The 17,365-nt window shown below is 35.3% G+C and overlaps 1 long non-coding RNA gene across 1 annotated transcript; it reads left to right on the forward strand.

The window, feature by feature from the left end:
- The first annotated feature begins 1,594 nt into the window (after positions 1-1,594).
- Positions 1,595-2,174, forward strand: LOC127876715 (uncharacterized). The gene is made up of 2 exons (XR_008048044.1): positions 1,595-1,717; positions 2,008-2,174. It is a non-coding gene; the product is annotated as an uncharacterized LOC127876715 (long non-coding RNA).
- The last annotated feature ends 15,191 nt before the right edge of the window (positions 2,175-17,365 follow it).

Here is a 17,365-nt window from a genome sequence, read left to right on the forward strand (position 1 = left end):
CTCTGAAGTACAAACTCTACAGGAGTTATGGACGCCATCGTTGTTATTGTTTTTGTTGTAACATTCTTAGAATGGTATCACGTGGGCGGACTACTTTCAACCCGTATTTCTCCCGAGTCCGATTATGATAATCTGCGAGGGGTACCGAATGTAAGGCTGAATGTGGACGCCATTTTGTTCAGTAAAAGTCGCGCGATTCCATTCTTTTCTGATATGAAAAATCGGCCCGGCTCAGCGGGCTGATATAATTTATATTGGCCTGCCAGATATGAATAACGGCCCTGACGCGACGTCATTTTGTTACTATTTATAGTAACGATATGTGATATAAATACGTAACATAACCCATCGGCACGTTAACACTGTAAGAAACTTGGGTACCCGACCGACATTTTACCTCTCAAAAATCTGGACGAAGACCGCTTTGACCTCATATGCGTCCAGTCAGCACGTATATATATATACGTGTAATGACTGGACACCGTATCAATCGGGACTCCTCGGACAATTCCGCCATAACGGCGATCGTCTCTCGGGTGTATTTGGTGGAAGGATATGTCTCAATCTGAACGCATCGGACAGTGGGCTACACCACACCGTCTCTCTGATGTACGTAGGCGGTCGTCATATTGGATATGGAACTACTTTAGAAAACAAGATGGCGGCCCTCTCGTAAAAAGGAAAAATTTTAACGTGTATTTTAGCTCGTCTTTTTCAAGCTAACATTCTTTAAGTAATAATTTAATGTAGATCTGTGAATTCCCACAACGAACTTAAAAACTTGTTAAAATTTAAAGATGCCATTACTGACATACGTGTAACTGATAGGAGTACTTATAGTATTGACATCGAGTAAATTTAAAAATTAAATCGACTGTTTTCGTTATATTTTGTGAGATACGAGGATTGCTTATATAAACTTGATAAAGTATGAAACACATCACTCATTGTATGAGCATGGATGGCCGAGTGGTCCAAACGATAGACTTTTACTCCATGATGTCAATGGTTCGAGCCCATTTGAGGGTTACTTTTGCTCGATTGGTCATTGTCGGCTGGGGTACTGCTTACATGTACCCCGGGTACTCTTAAGTATACTTACATGTACCCCGGGTATGGTAAATATACTTAATCGTACCCGGTCGATTTTAGACTGTACCCAAGTTATATTCCTGCCCAAAATCCGATGTCGTAAAACGCGCTACCAATTATCTTTAAAAAACTTCTCTTTTAACAAAACTGCACTAAAATGCTTTTTGAGTATGAGTTTCAATAATATAGAGGCCATCTTACAGAAAATTGACATACATGTGAATATAATAAATTTCAAAAAGTAGCCGACAAAGACCGATTTAGCGTTACATTTCCCGGGTACGTTTTAGTATATTTACCGTACCCGGGGTACATGTAAATATACTTTAGAGTACCCGGGGTACATGTAAGTAGTACCCAAGCCAACAATGACCAATCAAGCGTTACTTTTATATTTTTATTCAATTTAAATCTTTTTTTTTATTGCAGCTTTTTAGATCCAATGTTTGTATTTATCAATATAGCATAGAGTCTATTGACCTTTTCGACATTATTTTAAGGGAGACAACAAGGGAGATTAAGTGAGGTCGGGGGGGTACTCGATCATCTACTGCAGTGCGTCTGCATAGAGTTCTGTGTTGATGCAATTATAATTTCCCAATAATTTGCAGATATAACATATATGGTATGATTTTTTTAAATTTGTTATTAGCTTAGTATCTTTGATTTAATTGTAGTTCATGTTTATGCTTTATTTCGATTTTATTGTGCTAAAAGTAGGTAAAAACGAAACATGCCAAAAGTGGGTGGGGTATGGAAAAATATATTATTTGTTAAGTTTGGGCAAATTAGAAGTTTGATTACTTTTGGTAAAATACTTTTCTTTGAAAAGAACAATTATTTTAAAACAGATAACTATGCTGTAATGTTATTGAATGGTTTATTGTTATAACTTATAGAAACCTTTTTTTTCAGGAACATCACAGTGTCAACAGAAGTCAGAAACTGGAATACTGTATCTCATTCTGCATGAAGCTCAAGAATTCTACACCCGGAATGTTATTAACTCTTGCAATTAATATTATACATCACCACAGTTACATAACTATCTTCTTTGAAAAAAATAAAATAAAGATACTTCAGATGTGTGTCTACATCATACCCTTACATTAAAATATATCCTACACATTCAGAAATATAATAAAATGGATGGTGGTTTAAGTTGCTACACATCCAATGTTGTCATGTAGTCATTTAACATAACATGTGATGTGTTGACATGACTATTAACACTGCTAAGAAAACATTTACTTCGAATTATATTAAGTGTCCCTGGTCAAATGTCCATTGGCTAAATATCCATATTGGTGAAACTTTCAGCAGTATCACAGTCATCCTTAACTGGTTGTTTGTTGGGCTATCCCCATTAACTACCCGTCATGGCAGATTTGTTCAAAACAAGACAAGTATCAATGTTTGAAGAATTGTTATTGCTTTTACAGTCTTGACGTTAACCCCTAGCCCTACAGCCCGGGGCTAGTGAAATGTATTAAATTTGGGCTATTAAAATTTCCTGATTCATACAGTCGGGCTAGTGGGTCTGTTCTATTAATGCATAACGATTCAGGCTGGTTGTTCAAAAATGCTAAAGTGAAGACTGCTTGTATATCCTGGTTAGTCTGAGACATTCCAACAAGCAGTAACTGTGACAGTCCACAGGTGGTTAGCGTGTGGCTATGATATTAATCAGTGAAAACATCATTTTGAATGATAAATAATCATATTATAACGAAAAATTAACTTTTCTGAAAAAAAATATTTCACTATCAAATATATACATAACAAGGTATGCAACTCAAAATCAGCCCAAAACGGGGTGCATCGCTTTGAACAGCCATATCTTCATCAATTTTGCAGCGATTTTCACGATCTCGGTCTTATTCAACGCAGAAATGAATTTCCTTTCTGGAAATGTATATGTCTTGCAATATTTTTACAAATGCTGGGTCAACTTTTAAGAAATAACACGATACACAACACGCATGACCCAGTTGACAGTGATCATGCTGTCTTTAAGACTGAAATCTTCACGGAGTAAAGGGCAACTTCCCTATGAAGTTCATGTAGTTCGATACCATAATTCAATAAAACGTATGAAAAAACATTATTACCGTTCTTGTCGTTACATTCTGCATCAAGACTAACTGTCCAGCGCCGTTTGAAACCTTTGTTTACATACATTTCAACTAACTGACATTTTAAACATACGAGTGATTTCATTGGTCCAATGCGGAGGTGTGTCTTTACAACTGGAGATTTCATTCATAAAGAATACATGATCACTGTCAACTGGGTCATGCGTGTTGTGTATCGTGTTATTTCTTAAAAGTTGACCCAGCATTTGTAAAAATATTGCAAGACATATACATTTCCAGAAAGGAAATTCATTTCTGCGTTGAATAAGACCGAGATCGTGAAAATCGCTGCAAAATTGATGAAGATATGGCTGTTCAAAGCGATGCACCCCGTTTTGGGCTGATTTTGAGTTGCATACCTTGTTATATATATATTTGATAGTGAAATATTTTTTTTCAGAAAAGTTAATTTTTCGTTATAATATGATTATTTATCATTCAAAATGATGTTTTCACTAATTAATATCATAGCCACACGCTAACCACCTGTGTGACAGTCCAAATACTTGCTCATTAAATTGTGTATAAAATTTACAGGAGCTTTTGTGTGTGTGTTTGGTACAAACTCATCTCAAAAACTGATTCACTATTTAGTTTTTAACCTAAAAGAAGTAAAACCTGACTGTAAAATGAATACTATCATTATAAAGATTTTGTTGTTGGGATGAAATATTATAAATTGTAATCCCTATGATTAACACAGAAAACATGAACCCAACGCTAATTCCTGTTGATGTAGCAGAGCCAAAAGACCTGGAAGTATAGATGGTTAATGGATGATGTTCCTTATGAAAGTACTAGTAGGTACTAGTTGGTTTGTCTGTTTGATACATCTAATAGAATATTTATTTATTTTCATTAATAATATGGGGTTAACTTAGTTATCCTGCTCAGTGGTTGAATCTTCAGGAAATGTTAACATAAGCACATACATTGCATTTGATACATGTATGTCCGTGACCCTCGACTGCAATTTGGGTTACAGACAGGGTAGCCTAAGGTGTAATTATTTCTAAGAGATGAACCCGAGTTGGGGCTTAAACTTGCCAACCCATGAGCGAGTCAGAGATCAGCACTCTACCGGTTTAGCTGGCCGGGGTAAGCTGTCGGTCAAAAGCTATTCATAGCTTAAGTTATAATGTTTGTATACCATACCGACAATAAATAAATATTGATTTGATTTGATTTGGGGGACTTACTTTTGCTTAATAATGATCTTAAATAATATTATAGTTGTCAACAATATGATTTTTATGTATTTTAAAAACACAACAAGTTAGGCTTGCAACAGAACTAATAAAAATATATGGATTATTATACAATTTACAAATCAAACATATTTAACTAAAATTAGGTTTGCAACAGAACTAATAAAAATATATAAATTATTAATTTATTATACAATTTACAAATCAAACATATTAATCAATAAAGTAGTCTTAGGTTTACTGAAATGTGCAAATACCAATTGGTTTTTATTTCTGAAAATTTAGAAAAATGAGCTAAAATAAAAAAGGTTTAATTTTAATAAGTGGGTGTGTTTAAATTAACTTGCACTCAAAAATTATAAGAGTCTGGAGTTGTTTTAATTTCTGACAGGTTTCTGCACACCGTACAGTAAGGTATGATCCTGTTATTTTTGTCAGTAGTTAATTACAGCGCCGTTAATTACAATGGTACTGAACTATTATCGAGCAGATGGTCGTTGAACGTTATAATAAAAATAAAGATTGCTTTTATTAGTTACAAATCGGCAATTTATCGCTTTTATTTTATTTATAAAGTCAATATAGCGGATAGGTAAGGTGTGTATACTGTAGAGCGAATACTGGCAGAACCCCCCCCCCCCCCCGAACCCTTAATCTCGCGTTATCTCGGCAGTCTCGTTAAGCGTGATTTAACAATGTCGAAATCGTGAATAATGAAAAAAATAATTTGGGGAGTTCTTATGTTATAGTTAGATTTTGTGACATTTAAAGGATTGCTTATATAAAGTATAAAATAAACCCTTGACTATATGGGAGCACTGATGGCCCATTTGTTTAAGCTTTTACTCCAAGGGTCAGTGGATCGAGCCCAGTTAAGGAAGACTTCCTTTCTTTTTTAATTTTTTTTTTATTGAGGTATTTTGCTCAAATATTTACTTATCAATTTAAAGTATTTAATAGCAAACTTCAATACATGTCTAATCTGTGAAAACGTCCCTTTGAAATTGCTAGTTTTCCTCTTACATGCCCTTGTATTTTAAGATAGAATACTTTCCTCTCCAGAGGAAAGAGGTATGGGTTTGAATCCCATCGGGGGCTTCAGAGGATGATTCATTTTGAGACAAATGTTAATATTTGCTTTAGTGTATCCCAAAATTAGCCTAATATTAAATATATATCTGTGAAAGATAATTCAAAATAATGTTTGTTTCTATAAACATTGTGATCCATGGACATGAACATTCAATTATGCAAGAAACATGTATGATTTGAGGGAAGAATACGACAGCAAACTTAGAATGGACATTCATTTAAGATTGTTAAGTAACTAAAACTATAAATGTTGTAAAGCTTTAAATTGTGTGTGACGTCCTTGCTTCTGGACAGCAGAACAGTTTAGGCATAAATGATTACTCTTTTTCTTTAGAATCAACATTGATGCATTATTACTTAAGCAAAGTTGAACTTTTTAAAAACTCGATGAATTGGGAACTGAATTTTTCATGTTCGTTACCAGTACTGAACATAATGGTACTGGTGAACAAATGCCTTCTCTCTTTACACTCTACAGGGAGATGGTGTTTTTCATAAATATCCAGGTTAATTTGTATAAATACCGGGTAAGACGTCGTATCATATTTATATACATGTAAGCTATATATTTATGATGATGACATTTTGTGTTTCGCTGTAAATTTACAGAGAAAATATACTACAGCCGCATGTCACCAGAGTTGTTAAAAGGGCATTTAGACAGTATTGTCCATGACTTTTGCCCATTTAGACATATTCTTATAAACAAGAGGGCCGCGATGGCCCTGTATCGCTCCACTGCTAAAAAAAGGCTGAAACAAATATTCTCAGCATGTGCAAATACTTAAGTATAGACCCTATTTAAGTCAATGTACACTTTTGTGACCCCCTGGTCTGGGTCAAAAACCCCAGGGGCATAATTTGAGCAAACTTCGTAGAGGACTACTATATCTCACTACATACAAAATGTGGTAGACCTAGGTCCTAGAGTTAAGGATAAGAATATGTTAACAGTTTTCACAAACTAAGCAAGATATAAGCGTATAATAAAATGTTCAATTTTGTGACCCGCGGGTCAGGGTCAAATTTGACCCAAAGGGCATAGTTTGAACAAACTTGGTAGAGGACTATTAGATGTCACTACATACCAAATTTGATAGCCCTAGGCCGGATGGTTATGTACAAAAATATATTTTAAGTTTTCACAAAATAGGCCACATATAAGCATATGTTCAATTTTGTGACCCTCTGGACAGGGTCAAACTTGACCCCAGAGGCATAATTTGAACAAACTTTGTAGAGGACTATAAGATGTCACTACATACCAAATTTGGTAGCCCTAGGCCCAATGGATATGGACAAAAGATTTTTAAAGTTTTCACAAAATGAGCACTTTATAAGCATGTATTCAATTTTGTGAACCCCGGAACAGGGTCAAACTTGACCCCAGGGGCATAATTTGAACAAACTTGGTAGAGGACTATAAGATGTCACTACATACCAAATTTGGTAGCCCTAGGCCCAATGGTAATGGACAAGAAGGTTTTAAATTTTCACAAAAAATTAGGCCTTTATAAGCATATATTCAATTTTGTGACCCCCGGTGCAGTTTCAAATTTGACCCCAGGGGCATAATGTGCACAAACTAAGAAGAGCACTATTACATGTCACTACTTACCAAATGGTAGCCCTATGCCATACAGTTATGGACAAGAAGTTTTTAAAGTTTTCACAAAATATGCCTTATATAAGCATATGTTCAATTTTGTGACCCTCGGGACAGGGTCAAACTTGACCCCAGAGGCATAATTTGAACAAACTTTGTAGAGGACTATAAGATGTCACTACATACCAAATTTGGTAGCCCTAGGCCTAATGGTAATGGACAAGAAGGTTTTAAATTTTCACAAAAAATTAGGCCTTTATAAGCATATATTCAATTTTGTGACCCCCGGTGCAGTTTCAAATTTGACCCCAGTGGCATAATGTGCACAAACTAAGAAGAGAACTATTACATGTCACTACATACCAAATGGTAGCCCTATGCCATACAGTTATGGACAAGAAGTTTTTAAAGTTTTCACAAAATAGGCCATATATAAGCATATGTTCAATTTTGTGACCCTCGGGACAGGGTCAAACTTGACCCCAGAGGCATAATTTAAACAAACTTTGTAGAGGACTATAAGATGTCACTACATACCAAATTTGGTAGCCCTAGGCCCAATGGATATGGACAAAAGATTTTTAAAGTTTTCACGAAATAAGCACTTTATAAGCATATATTCAATTTTGTGAACCCCGGAACAGGGTCAAACTTGACCCCAGGGGCATAATTTGAAAAAACTTGGTAGAGGACTATAAGATGTCACTACATACCAAATTTGGTAGCCCTAGGCCCAATGGTAATGGACAAGAAGGTTTTAAATTTCCACAAAAAATTAGGCCTTTATAAGCATATATTCAATTTTGTGACCCCCGGTGCAGTTTCAAATTTGACCCCAGGGGCATAATGTGCACAAACTAAGAAGAGAACTATTACATGTCACTACTTATCAAATGGTAGCCCTATGCCATACAGTTATGGACAAGAAGTTTTTAAAGTTTTCACAAAATATGCCTTATATAAGCATATGTTCAATTTTGTGACCCTCGGGACAGGGTCAAACTTGACCCCAGAGGCATAATTTGAACAAACTTTGTAGAGGACTATAAGATGTCACTACATACCAAATTTGGTAGCCCTAGGCCCAATGGATATGGACATAAGATTTTTAAAGTTTTCACAATATAAGCACTTTATAAGCATATATTCAATTTTGTGAACCCCAGAACAGGGTCAAACTTGACCCCAGGGGCATAATTTGAACAAACTTGGTAGAGGACTTTATATGCCACTACATACCAAATTTGGTAGCCCTAGGCCCAACGGATATGGACAAGAAATTTTTAAAGTTTTTACAAAAAAGGCCTTATATAAGCATATGTTCAATGTTGTGACCCTCGGGGCAGGGTCAAACTTGACCCCAGGGGCATAGTTTGAACAAACTTGGTAGAGGACTATCAGATGCCACTACATACCAAAATTGGTAGCCCTAGGCCCAATGGTAATGGACAAGAAGTTTTTAAAGTTTTTACAAAATAGGCCTTATATACGCATATGTTCAATTTTGTGACCCCCGGGGCAGTGTCAAATTTGACCCCAGGGGCATAATTTGAACAAATTTGGTAAAAGACTATTTGATGTCTCTACATACCAAATTTGATAGCCCTAGGCTTAATGGTTATCGACGAAGAGGTTTTGAAAGTTTTCAAAAAATAGGCCTTCATTAAGCAATTTTCAATTTTGTGACCCCCAGGGCAGGGTCGAATTTGACCCCAGGGACATAATTTGAACAAATTTGGTAGAGGACTATTAGATGTCTCTACATACCAAATTTGATAGCCCTAGGCAGAATTGGTTATGTGCGAGAAGATTTTGAAAGTTTTCACAAAAAAGGCCTTAAATAAGAAATTTTCAATTTTGTGACCCCCGGGGCAGGGTCAAATTTGACCCAGGGGCATAATTTGAACAAATTTGGCGAGTTGAGCTAAAAACTGATTCTTTGTTTAGCATGCAAAGGGGATGGAGGAACATTTGTTAGTGCCTTTTTAAAAAGTTGTTTCAGTGTGTGGAAACTTAAGTTTAAAAATGTATACACAATGCCTAATATGTGGCAAATTCCAACAATGTCTGTGGTTTTTCATGTAAAAATAAGAGATGTGTTTGTCAGAAACATAATGCCCCCTATTGCACCGCTTTGAAGCCATATTTTATACCTTTAAGGATGACCTTAACTTTTCAGTACTCAAAATGTGCAGCTCCATGAGATACACATGTATGCCAAATACCAAGTTGCTATCTTCAATATTGCAAAAGTTATAGGAAATGTTTAAGTTTTCGGACAGACAGTTAGCACATATAAGTTGGTTTTAAAAATTCACTGAGTGTAAACATTGGGCACTTATATAGCTCAAAGTTACCGGGAAACAAATTCTTGTGTTCTGATTTACATACATGTATTTACACTTGCAAAATTCAAAGTTAAGAATGGTAATTGTTCTCTTATTGCCAACAACTGCATAAATCTCAACATTGTAAACTGGTTGTTTTGTCTTTATTACTACTTTTGTACATTCTTTTGTATTGCCCTCTTTATATTAACTTTCAACATATATATTATATCCAGTAATTGTAGATATCAGATGTTTTGTGATGTAAATGTGTAGGGTTCTTGTTACTTGTCACACCCATTTCCATTTCATAATGCCTTAACACTGATATAGGATATTAGTGATTTTTGATTATTGTATTTATGTAAACTTATTCTATATGCTGATGAAAGTGTCATCCTTTATTTTCACAAAGATCCTAGTATCATAAGTAGTGTTTTTTGTAAAGAACTTGAAAATTATATTAAATGGTTAGTGGATAACAAACTGTCTTTACACCTTGGAAAAACTGAATGTATAGTGTTTGGTTCAAAAAGGAAATTATCTAAACTTCATAATTTTAATGTAAAATGTAATGATCACACTATTGTTTCTCAATCATCTGTTGAACACCTTGGTTCAATATTCGACACTGATCTTTCTGCTACATCTATTGTTAACCAGGTTTTCCGAAGGAAAAAACTGGTTATTAGATTGGCGAATGCGGGCGGGCTGGCGGGCTGGCTGGCTGGCGGGCTGGCGGGCTGGCGGAATAAGCTTGTCCGGGCCATAACTATGTCGTTCATTGTCAGATTTTAAAATCATTTGGCACATTTGTTCACCATCATTGGACGGTGTGTCGCGCGAAATAATTACGTCAATATCTCCAAGGTCAAGGTCACACTTTGAGTTCAAAGGTCAAAAATGGCCATAAATGAGCTTGTCCGAGCCATAACTATGTCGTTCATCGTCAGATTTTAAAATCATTTGGCACATTTGTTCACCATCATTGGACGGTGTGTCGCGCGAAATAATTACGTCGATATCTCCAAGGTCAAGGTCACACTTTGAGTTCAAAGGTCAAAAATGGCCATAAATGAGCTTGTCCTGGCCATAACTATGTCATTCATTGTGAGATTTTAAAATCATTTGGCACATTTGTTCACCATCATGGGACGGTGTGTCCCACGAAAGAATCACGTCAATATCTCCAATGTCAAGGTCGCCACGACTAAAAATAGATTTAAAAAAAAAATAAAAAACTTACAAAGGGGGTTAATTTTTTTTGGTCATTTCAAAAGTTCAGTTTGAGTTTTCTCCCTTTATCAGATTTTTTTTTCACAATGAAAACCTGGTTTTGTGACAATTTTGTCCCTTGTTAATAATATTATTAAAAAGGTGAACTCAAATATAAGATTCTTCAGGGGCGTAGCTAGCATTTTTTTAGCTGTAGGCCCGAATATGTTACATGAAAACATACATCTAAATGTGATAACAAGATAATAGTATAACCAGTGCTCTCTAATAATATATGCTAATTACTATTTGATCTCAAGACTATAGTCTCAAGTTTAAATGAATGATATTTTTATGTGTATTAATGCCACCATTTTTGTACATTTGCCACCCATATAATTATAGGACCCTATTGGAAATAAGTTGCAAAACTTTCATGGGAAATCCTGTGGTATATATATCATGTCTTGATTTCAACATCTTGTAACTACTTGTTATTTCAGATCTCTGCTAAATACACTGACTAGTTACTTGTAACTGAATTTAACTGATTAAATTTGACTGTGATATTCAAAATGTGATCTATCACTGCATTGTGATCCAAAACCTGTGATAATTGTTTTCCAATTGTTAAATGTTGTAAATTGACTGTATTGTATGATCTGTACTTGTATGACATATATATACATATGCATGAATAAATCAATATTTAGAAAAGTGTGACTGACACTGTTTCCAGACATATTACAGTTAAATTACTTCATGTCAGTAATGGCAGTCAGGGATGGAAAATATCTTTTTACAATTGTTGCCTGCACTGTCAACCATATTTAGTGTTTTTGTTTCCCATCTAAAGAGCACCGACCCAAAACCATGGGCTGTGATATGTATCTTAAAGTTTCTTAAAAGATAAATAATATAAATTTTAACAACACCACTGCTCAGTTTTAACATTTCCAATACAGTATGTCTTATTTTGAGAGGCCATTCTGAATTGAGTTCATTTCCAAGGGCAAAGTTATGCCTTAATATATTAATATTACCAAACTGAACATTGTTACACTGTCCCTAATTTTAATGGCACTGGATTGTTTAAGGCTTTGAAAAGCTAGTTGCCTGGCCGGGATAACAACATCTGGAATTAAAATGCCTAGGATAAAATATAAACAATATCTGCCAGAAGTACTGTAGGGTTGCCATCATCAAATGTAAAGAAAGAATCGTTTTTCAAATTCAATCAAGCCCCACTCATTCCATTCCATGAAATCTTTCAGGTTTCTAAATACTGATAATAGCCCCACTGAGGGCCGTATGGCTATGGTCCATATACAGTTTGTGACTGCCTGGCTGGTCACTATAATGCCATTGGGACCAACGTGGAGTTTACTATTTCTTATATTACACTGAAGAGTTTTCTCTGTACCACTGTACAGTGTTGTACGATTGTTTATGGTACAGAACATAAACATATTGATTAAATCTCAAAGTTTGTCGCCTGCAGCCTGCAGCAATGAATATAATTTAAGAAATATTGATTCTTTTAAGTTTGAATAATGCTGTTGTTTTCACTTCAATAAACAACTAATTGGCTTTCTTAAAATTTATTAAAATTTGAATATTTTGCATGCAATAATACCTAATTTTAAACAATAACATTAATAAATATTATATTATATTACTCCTTAAAGATATTGGTCCTTATATATCAATATTATCGGTTGATTTAGTGCACTTTTATTGGTGTGTAACCCGAACTATATTTTCGGTGTAATATCTTCCGCCTAGAGGCGTTAGACATATCCAATCGGGACTCCTCGGACAATTCCGCCATAACGGCGATCGTCTCTCGGGTGTATTTGGTGGAAGGATATGTCTAACGCCTCCAATCTGAACGCATCGGACAGTGGGCTACACCACACCGTCTCTCTGATGTACGTTGGCGGCCGTCATATTGGATTTGGAACTACTTTAGAAAACAAGATGGCGGCCCCCTCGTAAAGATGAAAAATTAAACGTTTGTTTTAGCTTGTCTTTTTCAAGATTACATTCTTTAAGTATTAATTTAATGTAGATCTGTGAATTCCAACAACGTACTTAAAAACTTGTTAAAGCTTAAAGATGCCATTACTGACATACGTCAGAGACGTAGATCTACGTCTCTGCATACGTGTAACTGATAGGAGTACTTATAAGTTATAGTATTGACATCGAGTAAATTTAAAAATTAAATCGACTGTTTTCGTTATATTTTGTCAATGGTTCAGCCATTTGAGGGTTACTTTTGCGCGATTGGTCATTGTCGGCTCGGGTACTACTTACATGTACCCCGGGTACTCTTAACTCTTAAGTATACTTACATGTACCCCGGGTACGGTAAATATACTTAATCGAACCCGGTCGATTTTAGACTGTACCCGAGTTATATTCCCGCCCAAAATCCGATGTCGTAAAACGCGCTGCCGATTATCTTAAAAAACTTCTCTTTTAACATCAACAAGAGTTTCAATAATATAGAGGCCATCTTACAAAAAATTGACATACATGTGAATATAATAATTTTCAAAAAGTAGCCAACAAAGACCGATTTAGCGTTACATTTCCCGGGTACGTTTTAGTATATTTACCGTACCTGGGGTACATGTAAGTATACTTAAGAGTACCCGGGGTACATGTAAGTAGTACCCGAGCCAACAATGACCAATGGAGCGTTACTTTTATATTTTTATTCAATTTTATTCTTTTTTTTATATTGCAGCTTTTTAGATCCAATGTTTGCATTTATCAATATAGCATAGAGTCTATAATGAAAAAAATATTTTGGGGAGTTCTTATGTTATAGTTAGATTTTGTGACATTTAAAGGATTGCTTATATAAAGTATTAATAAACCACTGACTATATGGGAGCACTGATGGCCCATTGGTTTAAGCTTTTACTTCAAGGGTCAGTGGATCGAGCCCAGTTAAGACTTCCTTTCTTTTTTTTTTCTTTTTTTTTTTTTGAGGTTTTTTGATCAAATGTTTACTTATCAATTTAAAGTATTTAATAACAAACTTCAATACATGTCTAATCTGTGAAAACGTCCCTTTGAAATTGCTAGTTTTCCTCTTACATGCCCTTGTATTTTAAGATAGAATACTTTCCTCTCCAGAGGAAAGAGGTATGGGTTTGAATCCCATCGGGGGCTTCAGAGGATGATTCATTTTGAGACAAATGTTAATATTTGCTTTAGTGTATCCCAAAATTAGCCTAATATTAAATATATAACTGTAAAAGATAATTCAAAATAATGTTTGTTTCTATATACATTGTGATCCATGGACATGAACATTCAATTATGCAAGAAACATGTATGATTTGAGGGAAGAATACGACAGCAAACTTAGAATAAACATTCATTTAAGATTGTTAAGTAACCCTAACTATAAATGTTGTAAAGCTTAAAATTGTGTATGACGTCCTTGCTTCTGGACAGCAGAACAGTTTAGGCATAAATGATTACTCTTTTTCTTTAGAATCAACATTGGTGCATTATTACTTAAGTAAAGTTGAACTTTTTTAAAACTCGATGAATCGGGAACTGAATTTTTCATGTTCGTTACCAGTACTGAACATAATGTTACTGGTGAACAAATGCCTTTTCTCTTTACACTCTACAGGGAGATGGTGTTTTTCATAAATATCCAGGTTAATTTGTATAAATACCGGGTAAGACCTCGTATCATATTTATATACATGTAAGCTATACATTTATGATGATGACATTTTGTGTTTCGCTGTAAATTTACAGAGAAATTCAATATACTACAGCCGCATGTCACCAGAGTTGTTAAAAGGGCATTTAGACAGTATTGTCCCTGACTTTTGCCCATTTTACACATTCTTATAAACAAGAAGGCCACGATGGCCCTGTATCGCTCCACTGCTGAAAAAAAGGCTGAAAGAAATATTCTCGGCATGTGCAAATACTTAAGTATAGGCCCTATTTAAGCACATGTACACTTTTGTGACCCCCTGGGCTGGGTCAAAAAACCCAGGGGCATAATTTGAGCACACTTTGTAGAGGACTACTATACCTCACTACATACAAAATGTGGTAGACCTAGGTCCTAGAGTTAAGGATAAGAATATGTTAACAGTTTTCACAAAATAAGCAAGATATAAGCGTATAATATAACGTTCAATTTTGTGACCCGCGGGTCAGGGTCAAATTTGACCCAAAGGGCATAATTTGAACAAACTTGGTGGAGGACTATAAGATGTTACTGCATACCAAATTTGGTAGCCGTAGTCCGAATGGTTTTCAACAAGAAGATGTTTAAAGATTTCACAAAATGGGCGCTTTATAAGCATTTACTCAATTTTGTGACCCCTGGGGCAGGGTCAAAGTTGACCCCAGAGGCATTATTTGAACAAATTTGGTAGAGGTTTATTAGATGCCACTACATACAAAATTTGGTAGCCCTAGGCCCAATGGTTATGAACAAAAAGATTTTTAAAGTTTTCACAAAATAGGCCCCATATAAGCGTATGTTCAGTTTTGTGACCCCCCGGGCAGGGTCAAATTTGACCTAAGGGGCATAATTTGAATAAACTTGATAGAAAACTATTAGATGTCACTACATACCAAATTTGGTAGCCCTATGCCTTATGGTTAAGGACAAGAAGATATTTAAAGTTTTCACAAAATAGGCACTATATTAGCATATAATCGATTTTGTGGCCCCTAAGGCAGGGTCAAATTTGACCCCTGGGGCATAATTTGAACATACTAAGTAGAGGACTATACAATGTCACTACATACCAAATTGTGTAGCCCAAGGCCTAATGGTTATGGACAAGAATTTTTTTTTAAGTTTTCACAAAATAGGCATTATATAAGCATATGTTCAATTTTGTGACCCCCGGGGCAGGGTCAAATATGACCCCAGGGATAAAATTTGAACAAATTTGGTAGAGGACTATTAGATGTCACTACATTCCAAATTTGATAGCCCTAGGCCGGGTGGTTATGGACAAGAATATATTTGAAGTTTTCACAAAATAGGCCTTATATAAGCATATGTTCAATTTTGTGACCACCCGGGGCAGGGTCAAATTTGACCCCAGGGATAAAATTTGAACAAATTAGGTAGAGAACTATAAGATGTCACTACATACCAAATTTGGTAGCCCTAGGCCCAACGTTTATGGACAAGAAGTTTTTAAAGTTTTAACAAAAAAAGGCTTCATATAAGCTTATGTTCAATTTTGTGACCCCCAGGGCAGGGTCAAATTTGACCCCAGGGGCATAATTTGAACAAACTTGGTAGAGGACTATAAGATGTCACTACATAATAAATTTGGTAGCCTTAGGCCCAATGGATATGAACAAAAGATTTTTAAAGTTTTCACAAAATAAGCACTTTATAAGCATATATTCAATTTTGTGAACCCCGGAACAGGGTCAAACTTGACCCCAGGGGCATAATTTGAACAAACTTGGTAGAGGACTTTATATGCCACTACATACCAAATTTGGTAGCCCTAGGGCCCAATGGATATGGACAAGAATTTTTTAAAGTTTTCACAAATAGGCCTTATATACGCATATGTTCAATTTTGTGACCCCTGGGGCAGTGTCAAATTTGACCCCAGGGGCATAATTTGAACAAATTTGGTAGAGGACTATTAGATGTCTCTACATACCAAATTTGATAGCCCTAGGCCCAATGGTTATGGGCGAGAAGATTTTGAAAGTGTTCACAAAATAGGCCTTAAATAAGCAATTTTCAATTTTGTGACCCCCGGGGCAGGGTCAAATTTGACCCAGGGGCATAATTTGAACAAATTTGGCCAGTGGAGCTAAAAACTGATTCTTTGTTTAGCATGCAAAGGGGATGGAGGAACATTTGTTGGTGCCTTTTTGAAAAGTTGTTTCATTGTGTGGAAAATTGAGTTTAAAAATGTATACACAATGCCTAATATGTGGCAAATTCCAACAATGTCTGTGGTTTGTCATGTAAAAATAAGAGATGTGTTTGTCAGAAACATAATGCCCCCTATTGCGCCACTTTGAAGCCATATATTTGACCTTTGAGGATGACCTTGACCTTTGAGTACTCAAAATGTGCAGCTCCAGAAGATACACATGTATGCCAAATATCAAGTTGCTATCTTCAATATTGCAAAAGTTATAGGAAATGTTTAAGTTTTCGGACAGACAGTTAGCACATATAAGTTGGTTTTACAAATTCACTGAGTGTAAACATTGGGCACTTATATAGCTCAAAGTGACCGGGAAACAAATTCTTGTGTTCTGATTTACATACATGTATTTACACTTGCAAAATTCAAAGTTAAGAATGGGAATTGTTCTCTTATTGCCAACAACTGCATAAATCTTAACATTGTAAACTGGTTGTTTTGTCTTTATTACTACTTTTGTACATTCTTTTGTATTGCCCTCTTTATATTAACTTTCAACATATATATTATATCCAGTAATTGTAGATATCAGATGTTTTGTGATGTAAATGTGTAGGGTTCTTGTTACTTGTAACACCCATTTCCATTTCATAATGCCTTAACACGGATATAGGATATTAGTGATTTTTGATTATTGTATTTATGTAAACTTATTCTATATGCTGATGAAAGTGTCATCCTTTATTTTCACAAAGATCCTTGCATCATCAGTAGTGTTTTTGTA

The sequence above is a fragment of the Dreissena polymorpha genome, chromosome 4, assembly GCF_020536995.1.
Source record: "Dreissena polymorpha isolate Duluth1 chromosome 4, UMN_Dpol_1.0, whole genome shotgun sequence".
NCBI lineage: Eukaryota > Metazoa > Mollusca > Bivalvia > Myida > Dreissenidae > Dreissena > Dreissena polymorpha.